The 14,327-nt window shown below is 45.8% G+C and overlaps 1 non-coding gene across 1 annotated transcript; it reads left to right on the forward strand.

Moving 5' to 3' along the window:
- Positions 1-2,319: 2,319 nt before the first annotated feature.
- TRNAF-AAA lies at positions 2,320-2,392 on the forward strand. Its single transcript has one exon. It is a non-coding gene; the product is annotated as a tRNA-Phe (tRNA).
- The last annotated feature ends 11,935 nt before the right edge of the window (positions 2,393-14,327 follow it).

Raw genomic sequence — 14,327 nt, forward strand, 5'->3', positions numbered from 1 at the left:
ATCCTTTTCTTATATCCAAATCTTCATCTTTTATAAAGACATGAACCTCCTGCAGTTAGAGGTTGTGCTCCTGGAGGAGTTAAACTTTTATAAAGAAGGCATTATTTGATTCAGGTATGAAAGTTCTGCTACATTGGTGAATCTCTTCCAAATTCTAAACAACTGCCTAAAATGTATTAAGTTTAACTTTGATGAGACACTTTAAAGGAAGAAAGCAGCAAGGCTTCTGGAAGTTAGAATAAAGACCCAAGATATGAAGTTCGCAGGCTTTTTCCCCAGTCAGCCCCATTTCCCCGTCTCTGATACTGGAATCACAATAGTGATGATGATGATGTATATTATCTCATTTGAGTTTCCCCTTAACCTCAGAAGCCAGAATAATTATTTGTCCTTAGTTGTATAGATGACGATGGAAAGGGTAAGTGATTTCCCCAAAGTCACGTGGCTCATCTTTGGAGCAAAGTTGGGTTAGATCCTGAGTGTCCTGCCTCCCAATCCTGTGATATAGTTTTCACTGCTCCCAAAACTTGAAAGCCCCCTGGTGTTCTGTGATGACTTAGAAGGGGCGGGAAGTAGGGGCAGTGGGTGGGAAGCTCAAGTAGGATGCTCAAGAGGGAGGAGATATATGCATGTGTTAATTAACCTGATTGTAATAATCATTTCACAAAATATATGTGTAGCCAAAAAGAAGAATTTATGGGTCGAAATAAAACCTTGACCAATAAAAAAACTATTTGAAAGCCAGCAAAATGATGAACCAGGGGGTGGGGAGAGTGAAATGAATTCTCAGGGTGTTTGTGGGTTTCTCATTAGAAGGGTTCATTGTTTCTTTTCATTGCTTTTCCATTGCGGCTGTTCTGTATTTTGAGTTCTTTTTCTTCCCCTGATTTGAACATGAACCATCTCATTCAGATACACCCAAACCTAGCTTCCAGGAACTGTGCACCTCACTCCTCCCATTTTCTCTCTTCTCTTTTTCCAGGGTCAGCTGCAGGCTGAGCCTCCAGCGGCTGCTCCTCAGTGGCTGGGAAGCCCTGTCAGAGGGTGCATTTTTGGAATCCAGTTGGCCAAGGCACTGTGTTATTCTATCATCAGCAGGCGTTTCCCCTAGAAGTCCCGCCAAACCTTTGTAGGATGCCCTGACAGTCTAGCACTGAGCTGGAAGAAACAACTGCACATGATTAAGGCTAATAAAACGGATTCCATCTTAAAAAATGGCCAAATGCTCCCGAGATGGCAGAAATGGAGAGAACAGAGATTTTGAGAGTTACCTCTCGAAAGAAAGTAACACATCATTGCTCAAGTTCAAGGAATTTCCTGGTACTATCATTGGAAAAGTGGAAAAAAGGTCCCAAGCCACAAGTTGAAAGTTAGAAAGAACAGAACCAGAGAAAGCCAGGGACCCGGGGCCAGCTGCTCGGGGCCACCCAGCCTACTGCTCCCAAGGTTAGCGTGCATCCCAGAGCTGCTCAGGGTGGCCAGCTCGGGAATCGTCCATCGAGGGACTGAGCTAGGTGCACTTGTAGGTAACACTGGCTAATCGCTCTCGTAGTCTCTTTCAATGAAGAGCATCCTTGTTCAGCTCCTCTGGGCCTCTGTCGACTGTGCTATCGTGACTCCTCTGTGCCTCTGTGGCAGCCTGGGACACCCTGGGTGAGGTTCTCAGTCTCCCAACACAAGGTTTAAAGGGCTGGTCAGTTGCATCAATTCCCTGACCCAGTTTAATGAATGTGAGAGAACTCTCCATTTAGGAGCTCAAACTGAGGTTAAAAAAGGGTTGGCTGTTGTTGTTTTTTATTTTTTTCTTTCTATCATTTATTTAAACAATATTTACTGAGCATCATCTATATGCCAGGTTCTGGAGAGGAAGCAGTGAAGAAAATGATCAAGTTCCTGCCTTTCTGGAGCTGACAGTGTAGTGAGGGAAACAGGGAATATTCACCAGATATTAGTCAATTGCATACTTTGCTAGAAGAAAAGATAGAGCAGGAGGCCTGCGTGGTCAGCATAAGCCTCACTGAGAAAGTGACACCGGAGTAAATATCCAGGATCAGGGGACTTCCCGGGTGGCTAAGACTCCAAATTCCCAGGGCAGGGGGCCTGGGTTCAGTCCCCTGTCTGGGAGCTAGATCCCACATGCCACATGCAGATCAAAGATCCTGCATGCCATAACTAAGACCCGGTACAGTCAAATAAATGAATATTTTTTATTAAGATTCAGGATCAGGAAGTGTGGCAGATAATATAATTCCCCAAAGATGTCCACAGCCCAATCCCCAAATCTGTAAATGGCATTGTGTATGGACCTATGAATGGGTGGCCAAAATAGTTCAGTTGGGAGAATGTTAGACTAAAGATCTAAAGGTCCCTGGTTCAATCCTGGGTTTCAGCAACTGTTTCTGACCCTTTGCTTCCCTGGTGGCTCAGCTGATAAAGAATCTGCCTGCAATGCAGGAGACCTGGGCTCAATCCTTAGGTTGGGAAGATCTCCTGGAGGAGGGCATGGCAACCCACTCCAGTATGCTTGCCTGGAGAATCCCCATGGACAGAGGAGCCTGGTGGGCTACAGTCCACGGGGTCACAAAAAGTCAGATTCAACTGAGAGACTAAGCACAGCACACAGACCTTAGGTGGCAAAAGGGCTTTTGCAGGTGTGATTCAGTTAAGGATCTTGGGATGGGAAAATTATCTGGGTGAGCCCAATGTCATGGCAAGAGTACAATGTGTTGATCTGTTACACTTGTATGTTGCAAAATGATCACCCCCAAAGCATTAGCCAACACCTCCATTCCATCCCATAATTGCCATTTCCTTTTTTTAATTTTTTCTCTTCTTTTCTTTTCTTCTTGGTCACACCACGAGGCTTATGGGATCTCAGTTCTCTGACCAAGGATGCAAGCTGGGCCCTCAACAGTGACAGCGAGGAGTCCTAACCACTGGACCACCAGGGCAGTCCCACCATTTTGTTTTCACGGTGAGAACATTAAAGCTCTACTATCTTAGCAACTTCAAGTATATAATGTGATCACCATGGTGTACATTAGATTTCCAGAAAAACCAATTTGTCTCTTTTTTAAAAATGTATTTCTTTCTTTACTGGGTTGTGCCAGGTACTAGTTGTGACACGCAGGATCTTTCAGTCAAGGCATATGAACTCTTAGTTGCGGCATATGGGATCTAGTTCCCTGACCTGGGATTGAACCCAGGCCCCCTGCATTGGGAGCATAGAGTCTTAGCCACACGACCACCAGGGAATTCCCCATATTTGTCTTATAATTGGGAGTTTGTACCCTTTGGCCAACATCCTCCTAATTCTGCCAACCCCCCAGCCCCTGGTAACCACCATTCTATCCTCTGCTTCATAAAACTCATGACACTGCGACTTTTCTCGATTCCACATATAAATGAGATTATACAGTTTTTCTCTCTCTCTGTCTGACTTATCTCAGCCTAATGCCCTCAAGGTCCATTCATGATGTCACAAAGGGCAGGACTTCCTTTTTTTCTATGTCTGAATAATATTCCATTGCGTATATAACGCGTCTTCTCTATCCATTCATCCCTTGATGGACATTTAGGTTGCTTCCATATCCGGGCTATTGTGAAAAATGTATTTCCTGTGCTTTCAACCCAGCACCTAGACACAAGAACTGACCTATTATTCTGAGGTAAAGAAAAAAATATAGCTTCCTGTGCCCCCCACATGGTATTTTAGAAGTTAGTAAAAATAACTATACTGCCCCAAAATACCATCACTCTTATCACAGTGCCTGAAATTCCACTATTTGACATTCACTCCTTTAGATACAATCCCCTATGCCTCCATTCATTCAGTGCCTGCCATGTTGATTGAAAGCTTGCCGTGTGCCAGACACTATTCTTTATGCTGAGAATTTAGCAATAAACAGTGATGTTTGGGGAAGACAATGAGGCCGAAAATTCATAACTAGTGCAGTAGGAGAATAGAGCCTCGGAAGCCAGGGAAAGAACGCGTTTTAAGAAGGAGGTATGGACTTCCCTGGCGGTGCAGTGGATAACAATGCAGCTGCAAATGCAGGGGACACGGGTTTGACCTCTGGTCAGGGAAGATTCCACATGCTACAGAGCAACCGAGCCCGTGCACCACCACAACCGAGGCCTGGCTGCAGAGCCTTCAGGCCGCATACTAAGCTCGTGTGCCCAGAGACCGTGCTCCACAGCACGAGAAGCCGCCACAATGAGAAGCCTGCACACGACAGCAAGGAGCAGCCCCCGCTTGCCACGGCCAGAGAAAGCCTGTGGGCAGCAACGAAGCCCCGGTGCAGCCAAAGACACAATCAATAAATATTAGAACAAAAAGGAAGGAGGTGTGATTGACAAACGCTGCCGGCCGCTAAACAGGGCAAGGGGAAGACTGAGAATTTACCTTGGGATTTGGTAAGATGGATGTCACTGAGAACCTTGACAAGAGCTGTTCATCTGGAGTAGTGAAAGAAATACATGATAGGATTAGGTTCAAGAGAGCCTGGTAATTAAGGCAGTGGAATCACCGAGAATCGCCCAAGCCTCCCATTATAGATCTACAAGTCGTACACTGCACAGCACAGAGGTGCCCCTGATGTAGGCCATGGTATGAATGCTGCTTCTTGGAGTTCCCAGATGGGCAGTCCTGGTACAGATGGATCTTTCTGGAAGTGTTGCTATAAAGGGCAACAGAGAAATCGGGCAATAGTTATAAGTGTATGTGGAATCAAGGAAGAATTTCTTTCAAGATAGGATTTATAATGACAAGCTTGTCACTAATAGGAGTAACTTAGTAGGAAATGACAAATTGATTGAAACCAAATATCCCATAAGATGTAGTGACTTACCAGCTAGGGAGAAATTCCTTGACAGCAAGCTAAAAGCAAACTAGTGTGTGAGGAAAAGCCTGGGAGGAGAGAAATAAACTCAACAGGTTCAAAGATGAACTTCATTGGTTCCCCTGCTTCTACTTTAATCTGAGATGATGTTCCCAGAAAGGGAAAACATAACAGAAAAGGATGCTTCTCTCATATGTGAATTCCATGCACAGTGGCATCTGGATAAGAGAGGGGAAATTTGATAGGTATATCAGCTAGGAATAGTTTTGGCTGTAAATAACAGAAAATCCAAACTATTAGTAGACTGAACAGCATACAAGTTTATTTCTTCCTTACTTAAAAGAAGCCCGTAAATAGGCAGCCAAAGACTGGCATGGTGGCAATATGATGCCACCTTCTATATTTCTGTTTCATTCTCCCAACATGAAGCTTCCATCCTCAAGGTCATCTTGAAAGGTTGTTGTTGAATCACGCAAATACACCGGGATTCTTGGCCCCCGGAGGAGAAGAATTCAATCCGGGGCCAGAGACGAGGCTTGATCGCTCAGAGCTTTTGTGTAATAAAGTTTTATCAAAATATAAAGGAGATAGAGAAAGCTTCTGACACAGGCATCAGAAGGGGGCAGAAAGAGTACCCACTTGCTAGTGTTAACAATGAAGTTATATAATCCAAAGAATATCTGGAGGTTGTAAAGACCTCATCAGACCTACTCCCATAATTTACATTTTAAGATAACACTGTCTTCAGGCAAGATACATCCTTGTAAAGACCAGGTCTACTCCCATAATTAACATTTTAAGATAACAGAAGGTTGAATCCAAAGACTGTCCTTAGGCAGGATACATTATTGGTATATAATCCTAAGGAATGTGGAGAAAGAAAAAAAGTTTGTCCTTTCTTCCTCCTTGAGAATTCCAGACCCCTTTCTCCTTGGGGACCCCTAGACTCCCTATCAACCTGCCTAGGAACTGACTCTCTCAATCTCATGGTCCAAGGTGGCTGCTGGAGCTCTAGCCATCAAGCCTACCTTCCAGGCAATAGGAAGAAAGACCAGAAAGGACTCTCCTCCCAGCTGAGTCAGCTCTCTTTAAGAACACTGCTTGGAAGTGCCATGCCACACTTCCACTTCCACTGGTTCAGAACTCAGTCTCAAGGGCAGACTCAGCCACAAGGAAAGCCAAGAAATGCAGTTTGTGGTTGGGCACAGTATCCGGACTCCTTCTGAGGAACAAGGAAAGAATGGCTATTTAGGTAGGCAACTAGATGTCACTGACTCAGAGAGTTTTTCCCAGAGTCATTCAAATGATGCCTCATCACCAATACCGAGGTTAACCTCAGACCAACCCCAGGGGAGAGAGGGGGTGCAGAATGGGGAGAGCCTTGACCTTGAGCTTGGAAAGGACAGAGAATTCACATTTAAATGTGACAGCTCCGTGTGGGTGGAGACACAGCTACTGTTGGGAATGTGATGACCCTCACAGACCAGCTGCCAGCTCCCCAGGGCACCCCAAAGTCACGTGCAAGACCTGGGCCTTGTAGCATTAACCCTGGGATGCCCGAGGTGGGCGGGGTGGGGGTGGGGGTGGTCCTAGATTTTCCGGGGACTTATTCCCAGGAGGCAAGCAGCAAGTCCAAGCCTCTGGGCCAGCTCCCACTGCCTTGGCTGGTGTGTTTTATCTCATTGCAGCCTCTGTACTTTGTCAGAGAATGTAAATTCCTACCTCTTCCCTTTACTTTCCTGCTCAGGAATTGGTGGAAAAGATGTTAGGGTCCCAGGACATGCCTCATGTAGCCCAGTATTCCTCGTGGCGGCTGAGCTGACATCAATTCACGAAATTTTTTACAACAGGCTTCTCTCTTCCTGCTGAGAAGCTCCCTGGATAGAACAACAGAGAGACCTATGGGGGTTCAGCCAGGAAGAAAGGGCTGTGAGTAAGTCAGACCTCATGGCTCCTTCGAACACTCAGAGGTAACATTAATCTGGACACTTGGATGAAAGGCCCAGCTCTGCGTGCCAGGCCATTTCTAAGCCACACGGCCAGAAAGCATCTCTGGATGCGGAGACCTGTGGCTCTCCTTCGCGGGGTGTGAGCCCAGGACTGGGAAGACTCATGCTTTCCCTGGGCCGTCTCACTGTCTTTCTTTCCGCTACCAATTTAGAAGCAGTGTTTAATAAGAAAAACAGAAGCCACAGGGAGAAGGAGACCCTGGAAACAATATATGTGGCAAAAGCCTTTGCGTCTTGGTTGCTCTCAATTAGGACACCCCATTGTTTCTAGGGCAGGAAGCCTGCCAGGAATTAAAGACCAGTGATGACCACATCTGAACCCAGCCCCCAACCCCACCCCAGGGAATGTTCTCTGCAAACCAGAGCAAGGATGGCCCCCGTGGACCCGCTGCTCCCCTCTCCTGGACGTGGGCTGCTTTTTCTTTCTCCCCTCCTTCCTTCCCTTCTGCTCTCTGTCCACCTCTTCTTACTTTTTCTTTTCCCTGTCCCGTTACCCTTTCCCCCTTCCTTGTCAAGGTCTTTAGTCCTCTTAGGAGACATCTCTCAAGTTGGCTCCCTTGAGGGATTCCAGGATTAGAAGACATCCCTCTAATACTTGAGAATGAGGTTTAGAAACAACATATATAAGTGGCCAATAGAGTCCCTGTGTGGCAGCCAGCCTCCAGTATGGCCCCAGTGATCCTGGCCTCAAGCATTACAGGTTGACTGAGCGTCATGAAGGGCTAAATGCGTTCCTGCTTAAGACATCACATGTCAAAGAGAAGGATTAGTCATAACAATAGCTATGTTTACTGATTGCTTATGAGTTCTTTTTTTTTTCTTTTTTGGCTGCTCTGTGTAGCTTGTAGGATCTTAGTTCCCCCACCAGGGATCAAACCCGTGCACCCTGCATTGGCAGCGTGGAGTCTTAACCCCTGGATCACCAGGGAAATCCCTTACTGATTGCTTATTATGTGCCAGACACTGCCCTCAGCACTTAACAATCGTTAGCTCATTGGTTCCCAAAGACAATCTCACGTTGCTGGTATTTATGTTTCCTCCATCGAATAGAGAAGGTGGCCTTCAGATGAGAAGGTGGCCTTCAGGTTAGAAGGTCTGAGGAAAGATACTGAGTGATTTCTTCCTGTTCTGCTGCTTCTGTGGGGAGCTCCTCTTGAAACTCCCCCATGGGGTCCTTGTGAAGTTCATTTCCTTCACGGAGGCTGGGGAAGGCGTGTGCTTATGATCAGGCTATAAAGAAAGGCAGGGGATGGGACTTCCCTGGTGGTTCCGCAGTTAAGACTCTGTGCTCTCAATGCAGGGGGCCCAGGTTCAATCCCTGGTCAGGGAACTGGATTCCACAGGCTACAACTAAAGACCCACCATGCCACAACTAAGATGAGGCACAGCCAAATAAATGTTAATTTTAAAGGCAGCAGACTTCTTCTTCTACGGGCACAGGTTGATGCAGCAGGTGATAATGGGTGGCAACTAGTATGGGATTCTACTTGGTCACAACCAGCTAACCAGTTGTCACACCTCTTACTTCTGCCCCACGTGATTTGGAGTTATTGAATCAGTCAGCATGCATGTCTTTGGAAGTAGCAGGAAGCCCAAACAAAAGTGTTTCAATGTTGGAGACACTGAACATCTCCCTGAGGGAGACATCCAGAGGCAGAGTGGTCCCAGGGTAGATTAATTCAGCAGCTCATTGATGGCATCAAGGACTCAGATTCTTTCTCTTTCTGACTGTCATCTTCAAAGTCACCCCTCAAGGTGGCTGTCACAGCTCCAGGCCAACATCCACACACAACATCCAGACGTGGAAAGAGGGCTGCTTCCTCCTTGTGTCTCTTTATAGGAGCAAAAAATCCTTTCCCGGAACCCCCAGGAGACTTCTCACACCCCATTGGCTGGAACTGGTCACATGTCCATGTATAAATCAGAAACGGGCAAAAGGGATGGAGCCACATGTTTGCATCAGTGGATCAGGATTTACCCACCCTGGGTGGGGGGAGGGGTGGGCATGGAAGAGGCACACAGCTATTAGGCGGAAAATTAGTATATTCTGCCTCAGGCATCTTCCTTACTGACACGTTCCATCTACCCTACCCTTACAAACTTTCAAGCCGATGAGTTCAATATTCAGCTTCTTTGCAGGCTAGGTGCTCTTCCATGGTGGCTCAGCGGTAAATACGCTTGCAATGTAAGAGACACAGGTTCAATCCCTGGGTTGGGAAGATCCCTTGGAGAAGGAAATGGCAACCCATTCCAGTATCCTTGCCTGGGAAATTCCATGGACAGAGGAGCCTAGGTAAACTACGTGCTCTAAATGCAAAATACGTGAACTTCATCTTTTACCAATTCTTTCGCCTTGCCACACAGAGCTTTGCCTTGCCAGTCTGTAACTGATCAAACATCAATAATGATACAGTAAAACAAAAATGGGTGCAAGTTCCTGGCTTGCCTTGATTCAGAGACAAGCACGTGCAGACGTTTGAGGTGTTTGTGCAACAAACTCTGAGCTCTGCCTGGGCTTAGAAAAGACTGGTGTCACACAGAAGACGCACGGGGCCAGGGAAAGTTTAGGCTGATTCAGTAGTGGGTCTGAAAGAGGGAGCCAGAGACAGGAGAGATTGAGATGGACATATGGACAACATACAAAGATACAGACAGACAGGGAGAGAGCTTGTACTAGGTTTCTCTCATCTCCTTCCCATGTAGTGATATGGAAACACTGCTCCAAAGAAACAGACATCTGAGCCCTTAAGACGCAGAACATCTCATAGAATCCCAAATAATGTCACCATATCATCCCATAATCAGTCCTAAATCCTAGACCATAGGACCACTTGCACAAAATCTCACAGCTGGCCCCGAACAGAACTGGGTATGCTTAGATCCCACCCGCAAACCTGGCACTGTTACAAAATAAGAAAAGAAAAAAAAAGTGTGTTAAGCCTTCAGCATGTGCCAAGGACTGTCCTCGGTGTTTCCTCTTCCTCACCTCCTCTGATCTTCCCAAGAATGATGGAAGCTGGGTGTTATTTCTAATGCTGGCTTTTCAGGTGCCCATTATATACTAACAACTTGGTGAGGCTTCTCAGGAAGCCACCTGAGGCTCCCTAGCTAGGAAGTGGTAGAACCAGTTTATCCTAAGCCCATCTGCCTAATAAGCTAGTCCCTGGTGGCTCAGACAGTAAAGAATCTGCCTGCAATGCAGGAGAACCTGCAATGCAGGGTTTGATCCGTGGGTCGGGAAGATCCCCTGGAAGACAGCATGGCTACCCACTCCAGGATTCTTGCCTAGAGAATCCCATGAACAGAGCAGCCTGGTGGGCTACAGTCCATGGGATCACAGAGTCGGACATGACTGAGTGACTAACACATTCTCATCAAAACATCGGAAAGGGACACAGACACTCTCCTTCCAACAGGTAGGGTGAGAGCTGATAGTCCAAGAACCGCTGATGCTGCAGCTAGTAACCACTCAGGCACGAGGCTGCTTGATAAAGTCCAATGGCGATGTGCAGAGTAGCCCCACGGAACCATGTAAGAACATTTTAAGAAACCAGGATATGTTTCTGTTGGCAGAAGGTCCACAGGACCAGATTGGAGAAGCAGCAAAGCACCACCACTGAGAGATTTGACCGCATATCAGAAAGACTGGCTGACGGTGGATTTGCCTTCGGGAAACACCTATGATATACGCATGTTAGAGAAAAATGCAGTTGCTAGGTCTGCAATCAGCTTTGTCCTCCAGGAGGGATGGAGATCACTGAATTGGCACCGTGCTTCCTCTGACATCAGTTACTTTTTAGACAAAGTCTCATGTGTTCCTGATTTGAAATGTCATTGTGTGGGGGTGATGGGGGTGGGGGATTGGGGGGTCGGGATCTGGTTTCTGTCTGCTTGGGATGGGAGTGGTGGGGCCAGGTGGAGAAGAAAAGGAGTCAGGCAGGAGCTAAGGGGCTGGCAGAGGGAGTTCCCTGCCACAAACGTCCAAGCACCTCTTTGGTTGAGAAAGAGGAAATTGCAGTGACCCTCAACTTTTCATTTTCCAAAGCTGGATGACTGTCAACTGCGCATGAAAACACATCTCAGTGACAAAGTCATGATGGAACATAGGCTCCAGATTTCCTAAGAGGGAGGATAGATGGCCTCCATCTAGTGGAAGGGAAGGGGGAATCCCAGCCCTACACATGAAACAAAGAACATCTAGAAACTATATGGATCCATTGCTTCTGCAGGACCTACCTCCCACCCACCAGGAGTAGCATGCGTGTTGTCCAAGAGGATGTTCCAATAGGCTGGCTTGTCCCCTTGGAGGTGGTACATGATGATGTGACAAAAGGCAGAGCCCTGACCTCCTTAGGTTCCTTCTTCTGTCGCTGCCTTACTTCCAGTGCCTGGATCAAGCTAGGCTTTCTCCTGGTCCTTTCAAAGTCTTCCCCATGGTGCATCTTTGCCCCACTGGACCCTCTCTGCCTTCCACCAATTATAATAATTTTCTTTCCTTGTCTGGGTTCAAGACATCATTATGACCCAACCATTCTCACAGTTATTTATGTACTTCTTGGAGGTTCCCCCTCTTGGTTCCATTGACCTCTGTGGACTCATCTTCCCCTCCTTGGGGACACCTGCTACTGTCTAGCACTTCCCCCCCTGCACTGGGACCACCCCACCCCATTAAAACATCATCAAGTTTTAAATCTCACCCACAGTAAACATACGGGTATCTTTCCAGTTCAGCACACTTACTGAGAATCATTTATCCAGGTATTGAGAGTTTTCACATTTATATGAGAACTTTGGAAGATTTGAATGACCCATGTTTCATCAATGCTGTGGAATATTATGCAGCTGTTAAAATGAATGCACAAGGCAAATGTGTTGATCTGATCAGATCAGATCAGTCGCTCAGTCGTGTCCGACTCTTTGCGACCCCAAAAATCGCAGCACGCCAGGCCTCCCTGTCCATCACCAACTCCCGGAGTTCACTCAGACTCACGTCCATCGAGTCAGTGATGCCATCCAGCCATCTCATCCTCTGTCGTCCCCTTCTCCTCTTGCCCCTAATCCCTCCCAGCATCAGAGTCTTTTCCAATGAGTCAACTCTTTGCATGAGGTGGCCAAAGCTTTAGCATCATTCCTTCCAAAGAAATCCCAGGGCTGATCTCCTTCAGAATGGACTGTTTGGATCTCCTTGCAGTCCAAGGGACTCTTGAAGAGGCAGTTAAAAAAAAAAAAAGGACTTCCCTAATTGTTGTGACTCCTCACCCCCAGTGCAGGGGGCCTGGGTTCAATCCATGGTCAGGGAACTGGAGCTTGCATGTTGCAAACTAAAGAACCTGTGTGTTGCAGCAAAGACCTGGTACAGTCAATTTTTTAAAATTACATTAAAAATTAAGTTTAAAAAATCAGCATGCAATCAAGGTTAACCTCATCAGTGATAGGCTGATCATATGCACTGCTGACATGATGTGATAAGAATTTGTCTCTGTGTTCTTCCTCCCTCAAAACCATTCACAGTCTAAGCAAGAGAAATAAATCAAAGACACATATAGGGGCATTCTACAAAATAATCGGCCAGTATTCTTCAAAAGTGTCAAGGTCATGAAAGACACAAAAGGACTAAGGAACCAGATTGGAGGAGGCTAAGCAGGCATGATGACTGAATGCAGTGTAGTGTCCTGGAGGGGATTTAGGGGGGAAACTGGTGACATATGAATAAAGGGTGAAGTTTAGTTAATAGTAAAATGGGGCTATAGTTAAATGGGGCTTCCTTGGTGGCTCAGACAGTAAAGCATCTGCCTGCAATGAGGGAGACCTGGGATCAATCCCTGGATCAGGAAGATCCCCAGGAGAAGGAAATGGCAATCCACTCCAGTACTCTTGCCTGGAAAATTCTATGGATGGAGGAGGGCAATACCCCATGGGGTCGCAAAGAGTCAGACATGACTGAGCAACTTCACTTCACTTCACTTAGTTAATAGTAATGTGTTGGAGCTGGTGTCTTGGTTTTGGCAAATGTACCATGGGAGAGACTGGGTGAGGGCTATATGAAAGCTCTGCAAATTGCCTACAAATCTAAAACTATTCCAAAAGTGAAAGCGTTAAAAACAATAACAAGTTGTAATGTGACTAGAATACTGACTGTGTGGATCACAGCAAACTGTGGAAAATTCTTAAAGAGATGGGAATACCAGACCACTTTACCTCCCTCCTGAGAAACCTGTATGCAGGTCAGGAAGCAACAGTTAGAATGGGACATGGAACAATCGACTGGTTCAAAATTGGAAAAGGAGTACGTCAAGGCTGTAACTTGTTACCCTGCTTATTTAACTTATATGCAGAGTACATCATGTGAAATGCCTGGCTGGATGAAGCACAAGCTGGAATCAAGATTCCCAGGAGAAATATCAATAACCTCAGATATGCAGATGACACCACCCTTATGGCAGAAAGCAAAGAAGAATTAAAGAGTCTCTTGATGAAGGTGAAAGAAGAGAATGAAAAAGCTGGATTAAAACTCAGTAGTCAAAAAAACTAAGATCATGGCATCTGGTCCCATCACTTCATGGCAAATAGATGGGGAAACAATGGAAACAGTGACAGACTTTATTTTCTTGGGCTCCAAAATCACTGCAGATGATGACTGCAGCTTTGACATTAAAAGATGCTTGCTCCTTGGAAGAAAAGCTATGACATACCTAGACAGCATACTAAAAAGTAGAGACATCACTTTGGTGACAAAGGTCTGTCTAGTCAAAGATATGGTTTTTCCAATAATCATGTATAGATGTGAGAGTTGGACCGTAAAGAAAGCTGAGTGCCAAAGAATTGATGCTTATGAACTGTGGTGTTGGAGAAGATTTGAGAGTCCCTTGGACTGCCAGGAGATCCAACCAGTCAATCCTAAAGGAAATCAGTCCTGAATATTCATTGGAAGGACTGATGCTGAAGCTTAAGCTAAAGCTCCAATACTTTGGTCACCTGATGCAAAGAACTGACTCATTAGAAAAGACCCTGATGCTGGGAAAGATAGAAGGCAGGAGGAGAAGGGGATGACAGAGGATGAGATGGTTGGATGGCATCACTGACTCAATGGACATGAGTTTGAGCCAGCTCCGGGAGATGGTGAAGAACAGAGAAGTCTGCAGTCATGGGGTCACAAAGAGTCAGATGTGATTGAGCAACTGAACAACAACAAATTTGTTTTTTAAAATTGAAACCAATAATGGATGGAGCTGGAGATGATTGTAATAAGTGAAGTAAGTTAGAGAGAGAAAGAAATTTTATGATATCACATATGCAGAATCTAAAAAATAGGTCAAATGAACTTCTTTACAAAACAAAAATAGACTCACAGACATAGCAAACAAACTTATATTTACCAAAGGGGAAGGAGGAAAGGACTAAATTGGGAATATGGGATTAACAGATATACATTACCGTATATAAAACAGATAAACAACAAGGATTTCCTGTATAGCAC

Source organism: Bison bison, unplaced genomic scaffold (genome assembly GCF_000754665.1).
Source record: "Bison bison bison isolate TAMUID 2011002044 unplaced genomic scaffold, Bison_UMD1.0 scf7180017864160, whole genome shotgun sequence".
Classification (NCBI taxonomy): Eukaryota; Metazoa; Chordata; class Mammalia; order Artiodactyla; family Bovidae; genus Bison; species Bison bison.